Raw genomic sequence first — 22,692 nt, forward strand, 5'->3', positions numbered from 1 at the left:
ATCCCATTTCTGAAGCCACTGCACTCTTCTGTTCTGCAGCTCAGTCCCCCCCCCCCAGTTTTCACTTTGCCCCGTATTTCCATGCCTGCCCCTCCTTTTGTGCAAACCCGCCCCCCTTGCACACAAACCACGCATGGTAACCTCCTGCATGTTGTTCCTCCCACACATTGTAACTGTCACACACACCCTTGTCCTCTTCCTCCCACACATGTAGCCACCATTTGGTGTCCCATTCTTCAGACCCTTTCATGCCCCTGCTTTCATCTTCAAAGGTTAATTTGCAAGATACATTTCCCCCCTGATATTTGCATTGCACTGTTCAGAACTGGAATTGTTAGCTTTATTTTGCTTTTCATTTTAGCTTTGGTGTTGTATATAGCAAAAACTATAACTAGACACAAATGACTTACCCCAAAAAAATTCACCAAAGGATCCAAGATTACTAGGTGAATCACTGGAGGAAAGTAGAATGAAGCGTATGAGTTTATCTTCCAGCCTTCAATTACTGGGACTTAGAAGTTCAATACTTTAAGAACAAAAGAAAACAAGATACACATATATAACAATCATAATTGGAGTCTATTGATCCCCATGTTAGGTGCTTTCATAAAATGCTTTGTGCAAGCAATACATGGGAACTAATAACACAAACTCCATTCTAGGAAATTTGACTTAGTCTATTTTGAAGTGTATACAGTGCATTTGATTTACTGCATCTTAGCTAGGATAATGACATGGTTTAATTAATGTTATCTGCAGTTAGGGGGAAACCAAGAAAGCAAGTGAAACACAAATTACTCGTGTGATCTGTTACATCCACCCTTTCATTTGTACCATATAGCCATCTTTCAAATGTTTATAATTGAGCATTGTAGTCATGGAAGATTTCAAGAGATGGACAGACTGTTGCATAGAGATTCCAGCTTAAAAAGGATGCCCCTGCATACTGATTAGGAGAAGCTGCCGGTCACACATTTTTTCATGGATACAATGGTAGAATTTGTTTGTATCAGATTGTTAGGGCCCCATGATGGCAGCTAGCATCTTCCTTCACCAATCGAGTATTGTTAAACCCAAAGCAGTTGCAGTAGAAACTTGAACATGGGCCTGACAAATACACATCCAAGGATTGCCATTCTCAGTGCAAGCATGTCACAAGATCATGTTCCACACCTTTCATATGCAATCTGTCCTCCAAGCCAATGCATCTTCTCTTTAGGGACAGTGAAAATATCCTCCTGAAACAGATGAGGAGTAGTTCAAAGAAACAGTTTAACGAATAGAAAGTTTAATATAATAATAATAATAATAATAATAATAATAATAATAATAATAATAATAATTTATTTATAACCCTGCCCATCTGGCTGAGTTTCCCCAGCCACTCTGGGCGGCTCCCAATCAAGTATTACAAACAATACAGTGTTATATATTAAAAACTTCCCTGAACAGGGCTGCCTTCAGATGTCTTTTAAAAATAGGATAGCTACTTATTTCCTTCACATCTGAAGGGAGGGTGTTCCACAGGGTGGGCGCCACTACCGAGAAGGCCCTCTGTCTGGTTCCCTGTAGCCTCACTTCTCGCAATGAGGGAACCGCCAGAAGGCTGGATCTCAGTGTCTGGGCTGAACAATGGGGGGGGAGACGTTCCTTCAGGTATACAAGACCGAGGCCATTTAGGGCTTTAAAGGTCAGCACCAACACAACAGAAAGTCTACTATAGGAAGTTGGGCCGTTCATCCATCAAGCTCAGTATTGTCTACACTGGCTGGAAGCCGCTCTCCAGGGTTTCAGACAGATACCAGGTATTGGACCTTGGACCTTCCCTCTCTGGAGGCTATATATGGCCAGCCTTGTGGGTTACTGCACATACAAATCAATGTGGGTGTGAATCAAGTCAAAGACTGAGAATACAGCAACTGGCTGGACTAGAGCAAGGTGTGTATTAAGTTGTAAAGAAGAAGGCTATAAGTGATTTAGAGAAACCATCGGCACCAGAGTGTTTCATTCCTAAAGCTAAGGTGGAGACAGGTGTGCTATAAACATGCACTTTATTTCTTCTTTGAAGTAAAGTAATTGGCTGGAATCTTTGACAAGCTTGAAATGAGAATTGCGGCTTTCCAAACTGGTTAAATCAAGCCTCCGGCTTTATGATGGGTTTTATAAGGGCTTCATGAAGAAAATTCATTTTATGTATGGAAAATTCTTAGAAAATCACCTTTCTCTTTAAAGGTGAAAAAATAGCAACTCGAGAGACGCCTAAAGTAACCCGAATCTTGATTTTGACAGATAACCCACTGAACAGTTCTGCTCCACATCAAAAGAACTAAACTCGCTATTGAAACTGATGCACTCAGTAAAAATCAGTTGTATTGTCTAATGAGTCGGCTCATGACCCATTATAGCTAATGCCCTTCCCATTATCACTTCATATAGCAGCATCTAAGGCAGCATTGCCTGAATCACATTTAAGACTATAATACACAAATCAGACCCGAATAATGATTCACAGTTAGAATAGATATCCACTTTTCAATCATCCTGCCGCAGTGCTAAATCAATCTGCATATTAAGGCTTCTGTTCAAGCTTTTACAAGATGAAGCTGAAGAGCGAAAGCTATGGAGTTGTGACTGCTCAGGGCTAAGGCAGCCAAAGGACGGGACAGTGCATACAGAAGGGAACCTTTATTTTGATGCACCAAGTGACAGAACCCAGGACAAGAGGGGATGAGTCTCTCGTGCCAGAGCATTGCGGTGGGCAGGAAACCATCTGAATCCCTAATCTGTCCCGACTGCCCAATGCCAGGAACACATAGCCTAGATTTCCCCCCAACTGGGCAGAAAGCCTGGAAATGAGAGAATTTCTATTGTTGTTGTTTAGTCATTTAGTCGTGTCCGACTCTTCGTAACCCCATGGACCAGAGCACGCCAGGCACTCCTGTCTTCCACTGCCTCCCGCAGTTTGGTCAAACTCATGCTGGTAGCTTCAAGAACACTGTCCAACCATCTCGTCCTCTGTCATCCCCTTCTCCTTGTGCCCTCCATCTTTCCCAACATCAGGGTCTTTTCCAGGGAGTGTTCTCTTCTCTTGAGGTGGCCAAAGTATTGGAGTCTCAGCTTCAGGATCTGTCCTTCCAGTGAGCATTCAGGGCTGATTTCCCTAAGAATGGATACGTTTGATCTTCTTGCAGTCCATGAGACTCTCAAGAGTCTCCTCCAACACCATAATTCAAAAGCATCAATTCTTTGGCGATCAGCCTTCTTTATGGTCCAGCTCTCACTTCCATACATCACTACTGGGAAAACCATAGTTTTAACTATACAGACCTTTGCTGGCAAGGTGATGTCTCTGCTTTTCGATAGAATTTCTATAGACTGCAGCAACTCCTACTCCCTGACCCTCAAACCTGCCCTGATGCTGCACCAAGTATCTAGGTGGGCACAGCTGGGTGAGACCAACTCTGCCCTGCTCACTCACCCAGGTCTCAGTGATATAGACCACATTGGCTTCCTCAGATCATGGGTGAGGAAGGTCTTACTCAGAGTTGGCCTGGCATTCAGCAACAATAGCCGCAGACCCATGGACGTGTTGAGAGGACAACTGCAATTCCCCAGGTTGGATGAGGGGCTGGTACACAGCACAGTCACTAATTGTTGTGCCATGTCCCCTTTACCCAGTCTACCCAACCTCCCACACCAAACCTTCCCTTGCCCAGAGCCATTGCGATTGGAGTTGCCCCTGCACTCCCTGGCACCTCTCTTCCCAGGTACAACATACGTCCCTTAATTTGAAAAACAACAAAACCCGCAAATTTAAAAATACGCAAGTTAAAATGTAGCTAAAAAACATTTTAAACAATTAGGGCAATAATAACAGCATGAGAACCTCCCAACAAAAAAACCCTAAACTATACCCCAACTCATGTATGTAATAGGAATCTTCTTTGTATACACAAAAGTGCTGTGAAGGTGTTCAATGAATGTGTTCAAATATCCATCTTCCAGTAGAGGATGGAACAGGCTTGTTTGCTGTTTTTCCAGAAGGCAAGATGGCTAAACTATGAGAAATTTCCTAGTGGTAAAAGCTGGTTGACACAAGAACAGGCTCCCTTGGAAAGTGATGGAGCCTCTTTCACTGAAGGTATTTAATCAGAGCTTGGACAATGCCACATTTGCTGTCGGGCACATTGTAGTTGCATATTGCATTGTAGATCCTGCATTGAAGTTGGGCTACAGAACCCCCAAAGTCCATTAAACACTAAAATCCTATGATTCTACACGTAGGTCAAGGTGTTCCACCAGCCCATTCATTGAATGTGCTGCTTTTCAAATACCTCAGAAGGGATATAGCTTCTATCATGTATGAACAAGACCAAATTAGGAATGGTGCAGTTGTAGCAATTGCACCAGTGCCCTGCCTGCAAAGGGGCCCAGACCCTGAGCTTTCCTTTCTTTTTAAAAATGTAGGTCAGTAAATCCCAATTTGCAGCCATATTACGCCTCCTACATCTTCCCAACAGCCATGTGTGGTTGGTTAGACTGGTGGTGACTGGCCCAAGTCAGAAAGTGAGAAAAAGAATAATGATAAGTTAAAGGTGTTTACAATGTGAAACAAAACATGCTTGGAGTATTTTTATTTTGTTTATCAAGGCTGGCAAAATGTATTGTGTGGGCATGTGCTTTGCTGACAGTTGTGAAACCCCACAGGCTCCTTGTATATTTTGTGGACCTTAAACATTTATGCCATCATCGTTGTTTTAAGTCTTTAAGATACCGCAAGACTTACTTTGTGATATTTTATTTCATATGCTTCTTATGGGGCAGGGACTCTTTTTGGAATTGCACCAGGGGCCACAACCACCTTACAGATGATGCAGCCCTATATTTTCCCTTTGCTCTTGTAAATTCAACCCAAATAAGATGTGCCACTGAAGAAACATACAGAAGACAATGCATTGCACTTTGTCACATTTCTTTGAAATCAAACAATAGACAGCGAACTTGATAAATCAGGCCCTGAGCCCAGCACAAACACTTCGAGAACAGCTACTGAATTCCTTCTATTGACTTTCTGACACCTTTTATGCCACTTGGCTGAAATCATGGTGAAGATGCAGCTAAGTAAACAAGACTTTTAAAGCTCCATGTGGCTGATCATCCAACTGCAGGTTCAGGCACAGCCTTTACACATCACCAGGATACTGAAATGTACCCAACTTCATGACACATTAATTTAAATGGATGAACGAGCAACTCTATAGCCAGCCAAGGAAATGGCTTGTAGACAAGCACTGGGTTTCACAATGGAAGAAATATAATTTTAAGCACTGCTTCAGCCAAGTGCAAAACTGCATTATATCTGGCTTTTCTGAAAGAATATTCCAACCACTGGGTTAGACTTTCAATTGCTTTCTATGCAGGTGGGCCATGGCTCAGTCATAGAGCATCTGCTTTGCATACACAAGGTTCCAGATTCAATCCCTGGCATCTCCAGGTAGGACTGGGAATGCCCACCCCACCCCACCCCCATGTGAAACCCTGGAGAGCTGCTGATAGTCAGTGCAAGCAGTACTGAATTAGGTAGATACCAGTGATCTGACTTGTTATAAGGCTGCTTCCTATGTTCCTAACCACTATCCTCTGTATTTGAACAGGCAGATGAATTGCTGCATTTGTTGCCAAACCTGCATCTCAGAAGGTGTAACAAATATTATCCAAGATGGCTGAATTACAGAGCTGGTCACTTAGAATCATAGAATCATAGAGTTGGAAGAGACCACAAGGGCCATCGAGTCCAACCCCCTGCCAAGCAGGAAACACCATCAGAGCACTCCTGACATATGGTTGTCAAGCCTCTGCTTAAAGACCTCCAAAGTAGGAGACTCCACCACACTCCTTGGCAGCAAATTCCACTGTCGAACAGCTCTTACTGTCAGGAAGTTCTTCCTAATGTTTAGGTGGAATCTTCTTTCTTGTAGTTTGGATCCATTGCTCCGTGTCCGCTTCTCTGGAGCAGCAGAAAACAACCTTTCTCCCTCCTCTATGTGACATCCTTTTATATATTTGAACATGGCTATCATATCACCCCTTAACCTCCTCTTCTCCAGGCTAAACATGCCCAGCTCCCTTAGCCGTTCCTCATAAGGCATCGTTTCCAGGCCTTTGACCATTTTGGTTGCCCTCCTCTGGACACATTCCAGTTTGTCAGTGTCCTTCTTGAACTGTGGTGCCCAGAACTGGACACAGTACTCCAGGTGAGGTCTGACCAGAGCAGAATACAGTGGCACTATTACTTCCCTTGATCTAGATGCTATACTCCTATTGATGCAGCCCAGAATTGCATTGGCTTTTTTAGCTGCCGCGTCACACTGTTGGTTCATGTCAAGTTTGTGGTCAACCAAGACTCCTAGATCCTTTTCACATGTACTGCTCTCAAGCCAGGTGTCCCCCATCTTGTATTTGTGCCTCTCATTTTTTTTTGCCCAAGTGCAATACTTTACATTTCTCCCTGTTAAAATTCATCTTGTTTGTTTTGGCCCAGTTCTCTAATCTGTCAAGGTCGTTTTGAAGTGTGATCCTGTCCTCTGGGGTGTTAGCCACCCCTCCCAGTTTGGTGTCATCTGCAAATTTGATCAGGATGCCCTTGAGTCCATCATCCAAGTCGTTGATAAAGATGTTGAATAAGACCGGGCCCAAGACAGAACCCTGTGGCACCTCACTAGTCACTCTTCTCCAGGATGAAGAGGAACTTAAATTCTGTTAACTTCAGGAATGAATATCAGTGTATATACAGTACTTGCAGTATGCATAGGCTCTACGTGGGTGATTTGGGGTTACTTTCTCCCTTCCTGAATTAAAGTGTGATGTCAATAACTCCCTGCTCCCCCCCCCCAAAGTCATATTAACTGGGGTCCCAACAAAACATTCTATCTCTCTATTGCTTCTGACAATTAAAGCCATATGGTTCTCTAGATCTCTGTGTTTCTCCAGGTCTATGAATCTCTAAGAATGAGCACCCATCCAGGTGGGTCCTGCCCTCAAACAAGTGAAATACGAGGGCAAATATGAGACAGGTAGAAAGGGAAAACTGGAAAATGGCAGTCCCACACAACAGGGCCTAAAACAGAGCCTAAATTCAGATCTTGTGTTGGGAAGCTTGGTTGCTCTTGTATGCATTCAACACCTTTTTGTTAGAAAGGTATGCTAACTTTCCCACCACTGGAGGAAAACTAGTCACTGTTGTGAGCTTTATCACCATGGAGATTGCAGAGTGCCTCCGGGACACAACTCCAGTGACTCAAGAGTCCCCAGGCACCCATATTCAGGAGCCAGATGTTGGCAGATTCTTTGTCACTGACACACAAGTTTAGAGAATGAATACTATCAGTCTCTCTCACAATTCACCTAGAGCTGCTTGGAGAATCATGGGCAGGTAATCCTTCAGTTTCAGATTACTGAGGTCCATGCAAAGAGAGGGGGGAACCTTAAACTGTTGTCCCCCACAGGGAGACGAGGTGACTAGCTGCTGGAGGAGGTGAGGGCAGAAGGTGAAGAAGAGCGCTGTGAGTGGAGGGGGACACTTTGCCCATCCTTTGGACCCCCTGGGAAACTCAACAAACCTGCTGCACCTGGAACTGGGTGTGGAGAGTACAACTGAATGGGGCACAGCTGTGGGAAGCCTGAGGAAGTGCCATCCACCCTGGGCCTGCCCATAAAAAGCAAGTCTAGGGTGAGAGACTAGGGTGAGGTCTGCTGCTTGCAGAAACTCTTCTCGTTGAAAGATGTTTGTGGATGAGCTGAGAGTTTGTTTGGACCCTGAGTGAGAACCTGGAGTCTGAGAGGGAGGATGTGTCAGAAGGAAAATGAACTGATATCAATTTATATTTTTATGTACTAATAACTTTGTGTTAATGTAACATTTTTCTATGTAACTGTGTATTTTTGTAATACTTTGCTTCAGTTGTCTGTTGTCGCTGCCTTTGTACACTGCTTTGAGATATTTTTAATGGTATAGAGATTAAATAATCAATGGTCTTTGGAGAGAAGAGGTGATGCTTCTCTTGGCTCAAAAGTCATTTGCTGACACAGCAGCCAGCCTTGGGTGCCATACACTGTATTTGTATTTAAGCACTCTTTAACAGTCATGCTTTCTCCCAGTGCACAGATTCCCCACTGGGAATTGTAGTTTGCTTTTCACAGAGCTACAGTCCCCAGCACCCTTAACAAACCTCAGTTCACAGGGTTCTTACAGGGGAAAGTCATGACTGTTAAAGTGGTCGGCTGAGGAGGGGACCTTTATTCCAGCCATCCAGTTAGCCCCACACACAAACACACAAAACAACAACCTAACCTTTCTTCTAATCTCGCATGTTATGTACTGAAGTTCTCACCCTGGGCCAGCAGGGGGATACTGTAGATAGTTGTGCAAATAAGGGGTCGAAAGTGACATTCAGTGATTGGATAGTTTTAGAAAATTGTTACAGTTACATTGTACTGGAGCTCTATATAAGCAGGCTGACTGAACCCTTCAGTTCAGTTCTGTCCTGGCCTGTGAATAAACAAGAGCTGTTTGGAGAATCACTGTGTCGTCTGATATCTTCTCCCACAACTTAACATCGCACATGATTAGCGGTGATTCTCACAGAAGATTGTGCTTGAAATACAGCATCAAGAATTGGGTTATAGCTTCTTCCTGGATGCCTTTCGGAGACCTTTAGAGCAAACATGAAATCGAAGGAGAAGTGTGAATTGTTCCAGTGTGGAATATTGTCTTTTAGTTTTGTTATGCATGAAGGCTGGTGTGGGGGTGGATGTGTTGCACAAGGGACACACAAATAGGGCAGGCATTAATATTAACATCCATACTGAGTGAGGATCTCTATTTTTGCATATTAATCACACAGGACAATGGGTTGCCTCTTTGGCAGAAACTAAGCTATTGTCTCAAACAGATCACAGACCTTTTATCCCACACATTTTCCTCTCTTCATCACAGAGATTATTCATCAACTGATGCACAGAACATTCATCAGTGACGTAAGTGTTGCTGAGAGCTATAACATGAATGAGAATATGCTGATTCAAGAACAACTCAGAGTGTGAAAAGTCTTGTGTGAAAATTAATGTTCCACCCGAAACTCCAGTACTGTGAGGATCCTGATACAGTAAGGACTGTGAAATGCTTTCTCCTATACTTTAAATTAGAAAATAATTTCTGATCACTGATTACTTTCCTCTAAAAGGGAAATCTTAACTGTATGTTTCTTTGCATTTCTGTAGCAACTTCCGTCTCTCTTACTGGAGTTCCATCACACCAGATGTGTGCAACATGGGGTAAACTGATCTATGTTGAATGTGAAACTGCCGTTGCTGAGGAATAGTTCACATACAGCTCCCTAAGGGCCTTTCAGGAGACACTTCCTTCTATGGCTGGATTGCACCTCAACAGAAATGCGGGCCACCAGAACTAAAGGGAAGAGATACCAATTAGTGTGCAAAAGTCACTCGATCAGACGACTCTGCCACCTGAGCTGATATTGCTAGGCAGCCCCACTCTGTCAATTGGTCGAGCCGGAACCATCAGTTCCCACATGACTTGCAAATACCAAGCTGGAAGCCAACACAAGCTTTTAAGAGAGATGGATGTGGTATAAGAGGCATCCTTTTTCTGTAGGGTTCACTCATTTATTTAGTTTCACTGCCATCTCTGGGATGAGTGAGTTCACCACAATGCTTCTATCACATCACCATCAACTCTTAGGGCAGAAAGGAACTGTCCATTGTTCCTGTAAGCACAATGAATCAGTGTGCCTAATGCCCCAAATGTCATAGAATCATGGAATTGTAGAGCTGGAAGAGATCCCAGGGGTCATCTAATCCAAGCCAGTGCAATGCAAAAATCTCAAGTAGATCATACATGACAGGTGGTCATCCAACCTCTGCTTTAACCCCCCCCCCCCGAAGGAGAATCCACTACCTATGGTGGGGGTCTGCTCCACTATCAAACAGCTCTTACTGTCAGAAAGTTTTTCTTGATGTTTAGTCAGAATCTCCTTTCTTGGAACTTGAATCCATTGTTTTGGATCCTAGCCTCCAGAGCAGGAGAAAACAAGCTTGCTCCATCCTCCATGTGACATCTCTTGAGATATTTGAAGATGGCTATCATATCATATTAGATACTTGAAGATGGCTATCTCAGTCTCCTCTTTACCACAAGGCAGCAGAAGCTTAGGATCAGAGTTTTCCTTCTCCTAGATTGGCTACCTTCCTAGGTTGACAAACCCCATCTGCCACTCACTTCCCTCTACAGCACATGCAGAAACCGCCTTCTTGACTATGGACCCACTATTGGTGTTGTCAACTCAATCCACTAAAGCCTGTCTTCACATATAGGCAAAGTCCTTATCTCACCAAGGGTTTGAGGCCCATCAGCTACCCTCACCTGGTTTAGTCAGCGAGTGGCTGCTGTTGCATGCTGACAGCTTCTAGGAGCCGCAGATGAGAGCTGAGTGCAAGGTAGGAACTACCCCTCCCCTAACACCCCATATACCCCTTAATTGATTTAATTTATTGATACTTTTCTACTGTGTACTGGGGGACATCACAGTTTTAGTGCTATACTGCAACAAAACTCACCTGAATTATTGCAATGGCCCTAGTTCCCCAGTGACTATGCTTAAGATTGTAGAATCGGTGTAATTAAACATTCTGTTCCATTTTGTGAAGTGGCCCTTATTCCGCTCACTAGCTTATACCAGCTAGTGAGAGCCTTCTTTGCTTTCTTGCTTTATTGCTTTTTTGCAATGTAACAAGCTTTATTAATACAGTGGTGCCTCGCAAGACGAAATTAATTCGTTCCACGAGTTTTGTCGCCTAGCGAATTTTTCGTCTTGCGAAGCACGGTGTCGGAAAAGTTTTGGAAAAGCTTCAAAAATCACCAAAAACCTCAAAAAAGGCTACCACACCGCGTTCTATGAGTTGCTCCTCGAAGTCAAGTCGCAACTGTATTAATGGTGTTAAGAAAAAGGAAACAAACTTGCAAGACGTTTTCGTCTTGCGAAGCAAGCCCATAGAGAAAATCGTCTTGCGAAGCAGCTCAAAAACCGCAAAACCCTTTCGTCTAGCGAGTTTTTCATCTTGCGAGGCATTCGTCTTGTGGGGCACCACTGTAGTCTTACAATACATTACATATATATAGTACATCTCGTAGAGTAAATTGAGATTTCAATCATATACACACACACACACACACACACACACACACACACACACACAAACATATACTTGTCTTTTCTTACATAGTTATAAACCTTAAGCTTCAGCTGTGTTTATGCTACTTTTTATGCAGTTATTAACAAAACTTATTAATAAAAATTATTAACGAAAAAATCATAAAAACTTTGGACTTCCTGTCAATTCCTGTTGTATGCTTTTATTCTAATAGTGAATGTACCTACCATTATTAATCTATTCTTTATATATTCTCTAATACATTCTTACAACAATTTGTACCATTGATCTTATTTCTCTTATATTTCTTTATCCAAGGTCATTCAAATGCGGCCATAGACAAAAAACCATTGGTATATTTTTGTACATATCTCTTGCATTTATCCCATTTTTGTGCAAATTCTTGTCTTGAACTGCCCCTTAGGCTGTCGGTCAATTGCGCCTTTTCCACATATTCTAGCAACTTATTCTGCCAATCCATTATAGTCAGAACATTTTCCCCTTTCCAGTTCTTTGCTACTAGTATTCCGGCCACTGCCGTAGCATATAGAAATATTTCTCTTAAGTTTTTCAGGATATCTTTACCAACGATGCTTAACCAAAACGCTTCTGGCTTTTTAAAAAAATGTTGTTCCAAGGATTTTTTTCAGCTCATCATAGACGAGGCCCCATAATTCTCTTATTTTCCTACACATCCACCACATGTGGTACATATCTCCATTACTTTCCCCACACCTCCAACAGTTACTCGTGATATTTTTATACATCCTGGAAAGTCTTGACGGCGTAAGATACCATCTATACTGCATCTTTAGCATGTTCTCTTTAATATTGTAACACGCTGTAAAATTCATAGTTGTATTCCAAATGTTTTCCCATTCTGCCAGCATTATGGGATGCCAGCATTACGGGAGAGAGCCTTCTTTGCTTTCAAAGTGTAATTTCATCATGTGATCTTGGACTCTTCCCTCAAAATTAGCTACTGCTGGATCCCTCCTGCTTGCTGCTGCCGAGGAAAAGCCCCTTCACTGCCAATTCATAATTAAGAATAGAAGCAGGCAGTAGAACCGATAGCCATGATGATAATGTTCCAGTGAGACTTAGTCCCTGGTAAATGGGAATAGGATTGCAAGTGGGCATCTCTGCCAGGCAATTTTTATTCACCTGCACCCATGCAGTCCCATTCAGTGGACTACATCACTATGAAGGGTTAATGACAAAGCCTCTCCTCTTCCCGGAGGGGAGGTGTTGTGAGCGAATTTTTGCAAAGATGCAACATGCAACAGGTAAAAATAATGAAATTTCATGTGATCGGTAATTCTATATCTGATTTTTATTTCAATCCTAGTCATCGTATCTATGCGGGATCTTGGTTGAGCTTGGGCTGCATATACACTAACCTGTTTGTAAGACAAAAATGTAGTTTTTCCTCAGTCATACTCATTCATGCTCATATTCCACAAGCTGTTTTCAATCTTGTTTGATTCTAGTTCCTGCCCTCCTGCTATGGTATGTATATGATAATGTGTTTGATATGCCCTTGATCCATGCCTTTCTCTCCCTGGACATGCCCAAGCAAATGAAGGAGGATGTGGTGATTGCAATGTTGGCGCATGCTCACCCACGATGTCATTAGACAGGTGTGGATGCTCTCTCCCTTTCTGGGACCACCCACAACTGATTTCATCTGTTTTCAAATGGTGACACTGCAGGATTATGCAGAGTCAATCTGCAATGACCTTGAGAAGAAGCACCTTTTGGGGGCAAAAAAATATGCAATAAATCTGGATTATGTGAAAGCATAGAAAAAACAAGTAATCTCCATTGACTCTAGAATAAAATGCCATGTGTACACAGGCTCTGTTTCACATTCCTGCTCTATATGCTAAAGCAGGCTTGTTTGGTTCATTTTTCAGGCAATCCTCTGCATACTCCTGTATTATTATTATTATTAGCCTCTTGCCAATGGTCTTCAGTTTGGAATTAGCAAACTTTGTTCCCAGGATTCTATGCCACATTTTCTGCCAGGAAGGTAGAGAGAGAGAGTCATTTCTGTTTCCGTATACAGTGGTACCTCAGGTTAAGAACTTAATTCATTCTGGAGGTCTGTTCTTAACCTGAAACTGTTCTTACCCTGAAGCACCACTTTAGCTAATGGGGCCTCCCGCTGCTGCCGCGCCGCCAGAGCACGATTTCTGTTCTCATCCTGAAGCAAAGTTCTTAACCCGAGGTAATATTTCTGGGTTAGCAGAGTCTGTAACCTGAAGCATATGTAACCTGAAGCGTATGTAACCCGAGGTACCACTGTATTGTCCTCTGCTATGGTGCTTATGGTACCATGTAAGCGGTAACTTACCCCCCATAGTAGATCAGGCAGGGACAGTATTAGAAATTATAACTGAGAAGTATGTTTGGTGTATTTTGTTAATAAGCCTAACTGTTTGGTTAATTAAGCATGTTCTGATTTTTGCTGGGGGGTGGGCAGAATTCTGGCTAAGCTTATCTCACCCCATATTAATGCTTTCATTCTCCGCTAAGTTACTTAGAAAGCGTGCTAACTTTCTAACTTTTGGAGTCGGAGGGACAGAGATTGGAAGCTGGCAGAATTGTAAGTCAGTCCGCCAACTAGATCTTGCCCCATGATACTTCAGAGTCCTGCTGTTCTTAAACTCAGTGATGGCAGCATCTGATTCACTGGGATATTTGAGAGTGAATCTAGTGCCATTGTTAAAGCTGAAACAATTAGATATCTGCCTAATTTGATGGGCATAGTGTGCCTTTGTTCCAAGAACTTTCCTAAGGTTCTTAGGGATGGCACAGCAAACATTTGTTGTCTTCCCATGTTTGGGCTGCAGAAGTGGGTGTGGGAATCTAGAATTTAAGCCTGAGTATATGCAATTTGTAAATAAAAGGAAACATGACTAAGAATTTTATCCACAGAATCTACTCTTCGGGTGAGAAACTGTTACATTGCCAGGACACATATTTATTACAGCAAACTGCTGTTTACTCTGTAATAAAAACAGTACATTTAAAAAAGAAGCATTCATAAATTAACGAAAATGCTAGCAACCTCATTTGACATCAGGTTTTAAAAAACAAGAATCATCCCATGAGGGCTGGAAAGAACTTTAATTTGCTGCGGGGAGGGGGCCCTGCTTGCTTTATTTGTATATTTACACCTATCTCTCTACTGCTCAAACAAGGAAACAAGTCGTCTCAAAGTGGTGTGTGTGAAAACAAAAGTAAAAAAAAGGGGCAGAAGAACACGAAACTGGGAGAGGGCTCAGTAAGCATCTGAAATATAAACATTTTAAGCTGGCATCTAAAACTAAACACAGAGAGTGCCTGTTTAATATACAGAGGCAATGAGTTCCGCAATAGAGATCTAGTTAGTGAAGTTTCACACGCGACACACTTTTGCATCATATAGATTACTCCTTTACAGCACCTGGAGAAGAGGAGGTTCATGTTGAGGCTCGAATGTCTTAATAGCTGGGTGACTAGGAAATCAGCAGGTGAAGCTTTCCCTAACATGGTTGTTCAAAGTATACCTGAACGAGCGTCTCCACCCCCATCATTCTGCCTGGACCCTGAGGTCCAGCTTCGAGGGCCTTCTGGCACTTCCCTCACTGCAAGAATTGAAGTTACAGAGAACCAGGCAGAGGGCCTTCTCGGTAGTGGCACCCACCCTGTGGAACGTTCTGCCGTCAGATGTCAAGGAAATAAACAACTATCTGACTTTTAGAAGACATCTGAAGGCTGCCCTGTTTAGGGAAGCTTTTAATATTTGATGAATTATTGTATTTAAATATTTTGCTGGAAGCCGCCCAGAGTGGCTAGGGAAACCCAGCCAAATGGGCTGGGTATAAATAACTTCTTCTTCTTCTTCTTCTTCTTCTTCTTCTTATTATTATTATTATTATTATTATTATTATTATTATTTTATCAAGGGACAGGAATTCAGGCACAAAATACATTAAGAATGTAAGAAGAGCTTTTGCTGGATCAAGCCAAGAGCCCATCTAGTCCAGAATCTTCTTCTCACAGAGGCTGACTTTGGAAAATCTGCAAGCTGGACCTTAATGCAACAGCACTCACCCAAATGTGATTCCCAGCAGCCAGCAGTCAGAAGCATTCTGCTTCCAACAAGGTGATAAGAACATCACCTTGCCATCATGTCTACAATAGTCTTATCGTCTCTTCAAGCCACCCAGGGTGGTGGGTGGGCATCACGTGGGAGAAAATTCCACAGTATACCATGTGAAGTACTTTTCTATTGTCTCTGCTGAATCTTCCAACGTTCCGCTTCATTGGATGACCCGGCATTCTAGTATTATGAGAGAGGGAGAAAAAATATTTGCCCTACTTAAACAATTAGATGGAGACAATGCATAGTATTGTTTTCCACTTGGTAGATTTCTGGGTTAGTGACATGGCTCATTGTGCTAGGGAAAACAATAATTAATTTTGTTTCTTTAGTAAATTTATATTTTGGCATTCATCCGAGGATTGATTTACAGAATCTGCTAAGAAAGAAAGAAAGAAAGAAAGAAAGAAAGAAAGAAAGAAAGAAAGACATTTAAATCACCTTGTTTTTTAGGCAGAATCTATATTTTTATTTTACAGCAGATGTTCTATGGGTAGTTACTGAATTCTGTCTCTGTAGTATCCCTGTCTCTTTTATTTTTCCCAGCCTTAAAAAATGTACATCTAGGAGTTCTTGCTTCTTAATTATGATAAACTGTCTTGTTACATTGCTGAGCTTGCTAGGACTACTTAGAAATACTCTGTCAACAGAACCTTTTCCTCCCGTTCTGAGCACTGCAGTCATCAAACATCCAATCCTTTTACAAGTTCTGCTATAATTTTCATTATATACATATAATATAATTTTGTGGACAGAAACTATAACAAAATACCGCCCACCATAAACACATGCTTATAGGGTTGGTTCAGATATTTGTAATTTTTTCCACAAGGAGCCACCCAAATGGCTCAAGGGGTACAGCTGTATGGGGGAAATGATGACTTCCTCAGCCATTGCACACATGGGAATTGTGGTCAGGGAGTGGTGTTCGCATCACCCAGATGAGAGCACCAGATCAGATGTGGCTTCTTCTATGTGGCCAATTCCCCAGGGTCCATTTTTCTTCCTTTTTAAAAAATAAGTGCAGTATAAATTTTATTTAAACAAGTTTAAAAACAGTGATGACAGGAACAGACTCTAAAACTAAGTTTCACATCACACTTAGACACCTGAACTCTTTCTGTGTGGAGAACCATATTTCTCGCTCCATAAGACGCACCAGACCATAAGACGCACGGCTAAGGCTCCCCCAAGAGCCGCGCTCCCTTTAAAGAGCACACGGAATGTGTGTGCAGCTCTTGGGGGCTTTTCCATGAGGAGGAAGAAGGGCAGCACACACTCCACACGGCTCTTTAAAGGGAGCGCTGAGCAGAGCCTCCTGCCTGCATTTGCTCCATCAGACGCACACACATTTCCCCTTACTTTTTAGGAGGGAAAAGTGCGTCTTGTAGAGCGAAAAATACAGTAATTAGTGAACTTATCAAGCAAAAAGTAACCAGACCTCATATACAAGCCAAGTATAGAAAGCCACTGTGTGCACATCTGGAGTTTAACTCCTGTTGGGTGGGTATCCCTTGACAGCATAGTCATTATTGAAGTTTTTTTTATTTCATTTGAGGTTTTTAAGCAGAGGTTGGATGGCCATCTGGCATGGATGGTTTCACTGAGATTCCAGCATTGCAGGGGGTTAAGCTAGGTGGCCCTTGAAGTCCCTTCGAACTCTACAGTTCTATGATTCTATGATTTCTAGACTCACCCAATTGATTGTAATAATGTGTTGTTGTTTTTAATTGTTGTAACCCACCCCTGAGGGCTGTATGGGGTAGTAACTCTGTGGGGGACACGCCATGCTCCTTCTTGGGTACTTCGTTCACCTTTGGTCCCCACTCTGTGCTCAGCTCTCACCTGTGGCCCCTAGAAGCTTTCAGCATGCGACAGCATCCACACCCTGGGGAACTGCTTTGACAGGCTGGCTAAACCAGGTGAGGGTAGTCAATGGGTGTCAAAACCTTGGTGACTTCCCTTGCATACAAAGATAGGCTCTAGCAGATTCAGTCAAGACCAACTATGGGTCCAATGGTCAAGAAGGCGGTTTCTGCACGTGCTGTAGAAGGAAGTGAGTGGCAGATGGGGCTCGCCAACCTGGGAAGGTAGCCCACCTAGGAGAAAGAAAACTCTGGTCCTAAACCTCCACTGCCTTGCAGGATATCTGTGGGAGAAGAAAAAGTTAACCCTACACAAATCTGGAGTTGAGTCCCTAAGACAGTTCGATGGCTCATTGTACACCTTCTGGCAACTCCTGCAGCCAAGCTGGTGCCAAATGTATTGCTCTCCTTTTCTTTGGACCACATCAGCAAGGCCGAGAGTTGGGCATTGTCATCTGGGCAGCCCAGGACCTCCATACACCCTGCCCAAGCTTACACCCCAGGGAGGTCACTTTGGTGCTGCTAATGCTTTGACTTCACCCCCAGATGTGCACTGCACTGTCTATTGAGACAGACGGATGCCAACAACGCCTATGAACCATTTCCCCCAAGTGCAACCTTTCTTAGGTAATGGGTCACAATGCACAAATGGAACTAGATTCGTTCACCACAAGAAGGGTAGGGCTATTGTTCTCCTTTAACAAAAAGCAGTATCCCAGATTCAAATAAAAGTGTGCCTTTAATTCATTTATCATTTATTTATCTAACAAAGTTCTTTATTCTTCAAAGCTGTCTTTCTTGGAAAGAAATTCAGTAACTTCAGTGTGGGAATTTTCACACACTGCTCAGAAAAGGGGGGGGGGAGTGCATAGCTTTAGGCTAGCTATACACCCCTTTCCTTACAAGGAAGTGCAAATAAGAGCCCTTCAGTATGGAACTGTTGAGTTCGAAGATTGCTGCAGGCAAACCAGAGCCTTCCTTTTCCTTGATGATCAAAGCAGAGATTAAAGAAGCCCATTGTTCGCTTGGAGGGATCTTTCTCCTAAGCTCCAGGGATAGAAAGATTTCTGGCCTGTACTTTTCCTATGATCCAAGCAGCCATTTCCTTTGCACTCATTATCAGGACACCCACACATTCCCACATTATGCAACCAAATAGCAACAGCCTGAACGAATCATTAAAAACAATAAAGTGCCTAATGACATCTAACAGATTTAGCACAAGCTTTCATGGACTATTACAATGTGAAAACGCTGAACTGCAAGATGTTTAATTCTATCACTTGTGGATTGTATTGGCATGATGGTGGTTTGTTTGTTTGTTTTTGTCATGCTACATGTATTAATTGGCTTCCCAATGCCATAATGTGTGTGTTATCAACACAATTGTGTTTTTTGTGCATGAAAGGCTATTTTTTTCTAATGTCATTTGTAGTTTTCTGCATGTCATTGTTTTCCTGATCTCACTGTTTACAATGCCCCACTCCAGCTATGGATATATATACACCTATATCACAGGATAATACTTCATATATTCGATGAACTGGACTGTAGTCCATGAAACTTTATTCCATCCTAAGATTGTTTGTCTTTAACATCACACAAGGCTCTGTTGTTTTTCGTTGCAAAAAGTTTACAGAGCTACTCCTCAATTTGCATATGTGCATTTTGCAACAACAAAGGTTTAAGCACATGGTAAAGATCTCTCACATTATAGAACATACAGGAAAAAATAAAGCAAGGTCTGGAACAAAAGAGCTTCTCCCCAACCATCCAGCCTAGCAGTTATGTCTTGTGTGTCATAGCATAGTAGTAATTCACAAATCATATGCTGGGAAATAAATCAAGATATGGAAGACAATACTACACAAGGATACTTGTACGGCTGAAGTCATGTCTTGGGGGCTGGAACAAAGGCAACAGTCATGGTAAGCCCACTTAATAAAAATGTGGAAGTTACTGGCCTCTTGTAGTCAATAATATTAGATGTGAGCAGTACCGTATATCCAATCACATTTGATAACCCCCAGCCTTCATACCAACTAACAGGGAGAAAGCAAATTATGTAAGACTGCAACCTCCCAGATGTTATTGGACTACAACTCCATCAGCCCTGTTGGAAGGGCAAGGTGGTGCTGATGGGAGCTGGAGTTCAGCGTCTGGATGCTTAGAGTTGACCCACTGAAATCATGACTGACTGAAGTCCCACTGAGTTCAGTGGATATACTGAAAGTCTGGGGACGTCTGGTTACAACATGTGTCAATTTGAATCAGGGGTGGGCAACTTGTGCCTTCCAGGTGGTATTGGATTCCAGCTCCCATCAGCCCCAGCCAAGATGGCCGATGTTCAGAGACAATGGGAGTTGAGGTCCAGCAATATCTGGAGGGCCACAGGTTCCCCACCTGATTTAAATTTATACCTCCTTTTTCAGTCATTAGGACAGCTGTTTAAATCATGCTTGCTGCAGAAGAAAGAGGCAGTCACCAGCTTTGGTTTGCTGATAAGCCCTAATGAGAGTTTCACTGACTATCCCTTGTAAAAGAAAGCATCTCTTTATGAGTTTGTATCATGTTTTTTAAAAAAAGACAATAAAAGCAAATGCTGCTATGCTTTTCACTTATGGAGATGCTCACACTGCAGTAATGGAGGCATTATTACTGTTTACTATCTGTGCATAGTTGTGCATGCATGCCACAATGTCATATAGAGAGATATAGGATAATTTGATCTAAATCCTACATCATCTGGCTCATGCCAATAGCATTTATCTCTCACTTTCAGGAGCACCTCAAATAATTGCAACATTATCACAGGTGCACACAGTAAATGATGTACACCATTCTCTAGTCTAGTTAGTTGGAGGAAAACAGACAGATAGCAGGGCATGCATATGCATATATATATATATATATATATATATATATATATATATATATAATGTATGTATGTATATGTATATGTATATATGTATGTATGTATGTATATGTATATATATATGTATACACACACACACACATATACACACACACACACACACACACGTGTGTGTGTGTGTGTGTGTGTGTGCACACAGCACACAGGGGATAAAAGTGTGGAAATGGACCTATAACCATCGTGCAACCACAGATTACTGGGAAGCTTTCCTTATTGGATGGGAAAGGCCCATTAGTTGACAAGGGAGGAGCGCTTATAGCTCTATCACAGAGCCCATCCTTTGCATGCAGAAGAGATTGTGGTCTCTAGTTACAGATTTCCCCAGCAGTAAGCATGGGAAAAGTCTATTTCTTGAGACATTAAGGAGCTGCTGGAAGTCACACTAGACATGACTGAGCAAGAACCAATGGATAGGCTGAGTATAAGACACCCTCATATTGTTGCACCCCAATCCCTGAGTGGTGCAGGATTCCAGGGGTTCCAGACACTTACCCAGGGTTCATGTTTCCTCGGAATGAGGGACAGCGGAATCTGTGGTATCTTTAGGATATGTGGTTTCTTTACACACATAGACACCTGAGCCTACAATGGAGGGGTTCACAGCATTAACTTCCCAATAAGGTCTTGATTCTCCCATGGCCACAGCCTTGAATTCCAGCAGAAATCAGGCATGGCTCTGACTCTTGGTCTTCCCAGCCTGCTGCCTTTGCTTCCAGCTTTTAGCTCACATAACTCAACTCTCCACTCTGGCCTTTGTCTTGACCAGTGAGTTGAGGGACCAGGCCACTCATTTTCTGTCGGGCAAAGAGCCACTTCCTTTGTTACCATAATAGTCCATACTTAGAAGGCCATCACTTCACCAGGAAGCTAGCCTGGCTATTCCAGGAATTGAATCCATCCTGGACCCAGGAATTAGAAGGGTCTCAGACATACAGCCTACCCCACCACCAACTCATAACAGTTATGTTCCAATAAGCCTTGGGCAAGTTACTATCCCTCCACACCAGATTCCCATCAGCCAAACAGGAATTACACCAGGCTGCATGCAATAAGGAAGCAAAGTTACTACCTGCCCTGAAAGATAGGTATGTTATAAATAAATACACAAAATGCTTTCACTTATCCATGTTATCTATATCCTTTTCTAATACACTTCAGTGATAAAACTCAAAATCCAATGCCACCTAGTTAAACCTGTCCTACCTGGTGCTGTTGTTTCCTGCCCCCCCCCCTTTCCCCCTAGAGATGATCTTAGCTTTCTACAGCAAATGTATCACATCTAAAATCTCTCTGGTGGAGAGCATTTGAACAGGATGTGGGGAGGAAACTATTTGAGGATCAGAAGTACATTTCCGAATGGTAGGTTGAAATAGCATTTCGGACATAATATGCTGTGTGAATGCTTTTTATCGTGCTCTCGAGAATAAAATCATTTTTCCCAACAATGCAGCACCTGTTCCTGGCCAAGAATGGTGAATGAGATTTGGTCTTAGGGAGGCAGAACCGCTGGCAGAAGGAAGCCAGAAACCAATATTCCAAGTCCCTTAGCACTTGACTCAGCAGGACTTCTTTCTTCAAGGCAATGCCCTCAGAAGAGTAGCTGGCATCCTCTCCTTATGGCAGTGAGTGCAGAAAGGCACCACAATCCCAGTAGAGGGAGCTCACCTCCTTAATCTCAGTCCTTATGGATACAGAGTGCATCCATCAGCCGTGAATCAGCACAGCGTTCACCAACCTGGTGCCCTCCAGATGTTTTGAACTTCAACTCCCACAGCTGATGGGAGCAGTGGTCCATAGCATCAGGAAGGCACCAGGTTGGCAAAGGTAGAACTGGATGTATACAATGGAAGAAGAGAGGCACTTAATGGAATAGTAGGTGACCAAGGTGGGGAAAAACTATTTAGCAGCACAATCTTAGGCATGTCTACTCTCAGAAGCTAAGTTGTACATTCCATTAAATTTGGTGAGACCTGCTCCCAAGTATAAGTGCAGATGGGACTGCAGGCTTAATTGCCTGAAATCAAATGGTACCTCTGGAGGTGGAATTGAAATGAAGTGAGGCAAACAGCCTCATACAAAATGCTTGGGATCCTGTTAATACCTGGAATACTGATGTGGTAACAGGCACTTAGTTCTGCTGTTAGGATAATTCAATTAAGATACATGTTGTTGATAATTAACTCTTGAAGTCACCACTCAGTTTCCCCAGAGATGTGTTCAAACTCTAGAAGCTTTCCATTAGGACTATTTTTAAAACTCTGTTTTACAAGCAGAGCTGCCACAATAGCATTTCTTCTCACGCTGTTGGTGAGCCAATAGTAATTATTTCAGTTCTTATGAAGGACTATCATTAGAAAATAATCAGCAGCATTTGCTGCTTTCTTCACTGTATGAAACTGGCTAATTTGCAGCCCAATCCCAAACTTGAATATTAAGAAAATCAAGTCCCACTGGGCTGAACGGAGCCTACTCCCAAGTAAGAATAGGGCTGCAGACTTAAGATAGCATTTGCT

The 22,692-nt window shown here is 42.6% G+C and overlaps 1 long non-coding RNA gene across 1 annotated transcript; it reads right to left on the bottom strand.

The window, feature by feature from the left end:
- Positions 1-414: 414 nt before the first annotated feature.
- Positions 415-15,532, bottom strand: LOC308585198. The gene is made up of 3 exons (XR_014007140.1): positions 15,331-15,532; positions 1,174-1,238; positions 415-526 (listed from the first exon to the last, which is right to left on the bottom strand). It is a non-coding gene; the product is annotated as an uncharacterized lncRNA (long non-coding RNA).
- Between the last annotated feature and the right edge of the window lie 7,160 nt (positions 15,533-22,692).

The sequence above is a fragment of the Podarcis bocagei genome, assembly GCF_964188305.1.
Source record: "Podarcis bocagei genome assembly, chromosome: 4".
In the NCBI taxonomy this organism is placed as follows: domain Eukaryota; kingdom Metazoa; phylum Chordata; class Lepidosauria; order Squamata; family Lacertidae; genus Podarcis; species Podarcis bocagei.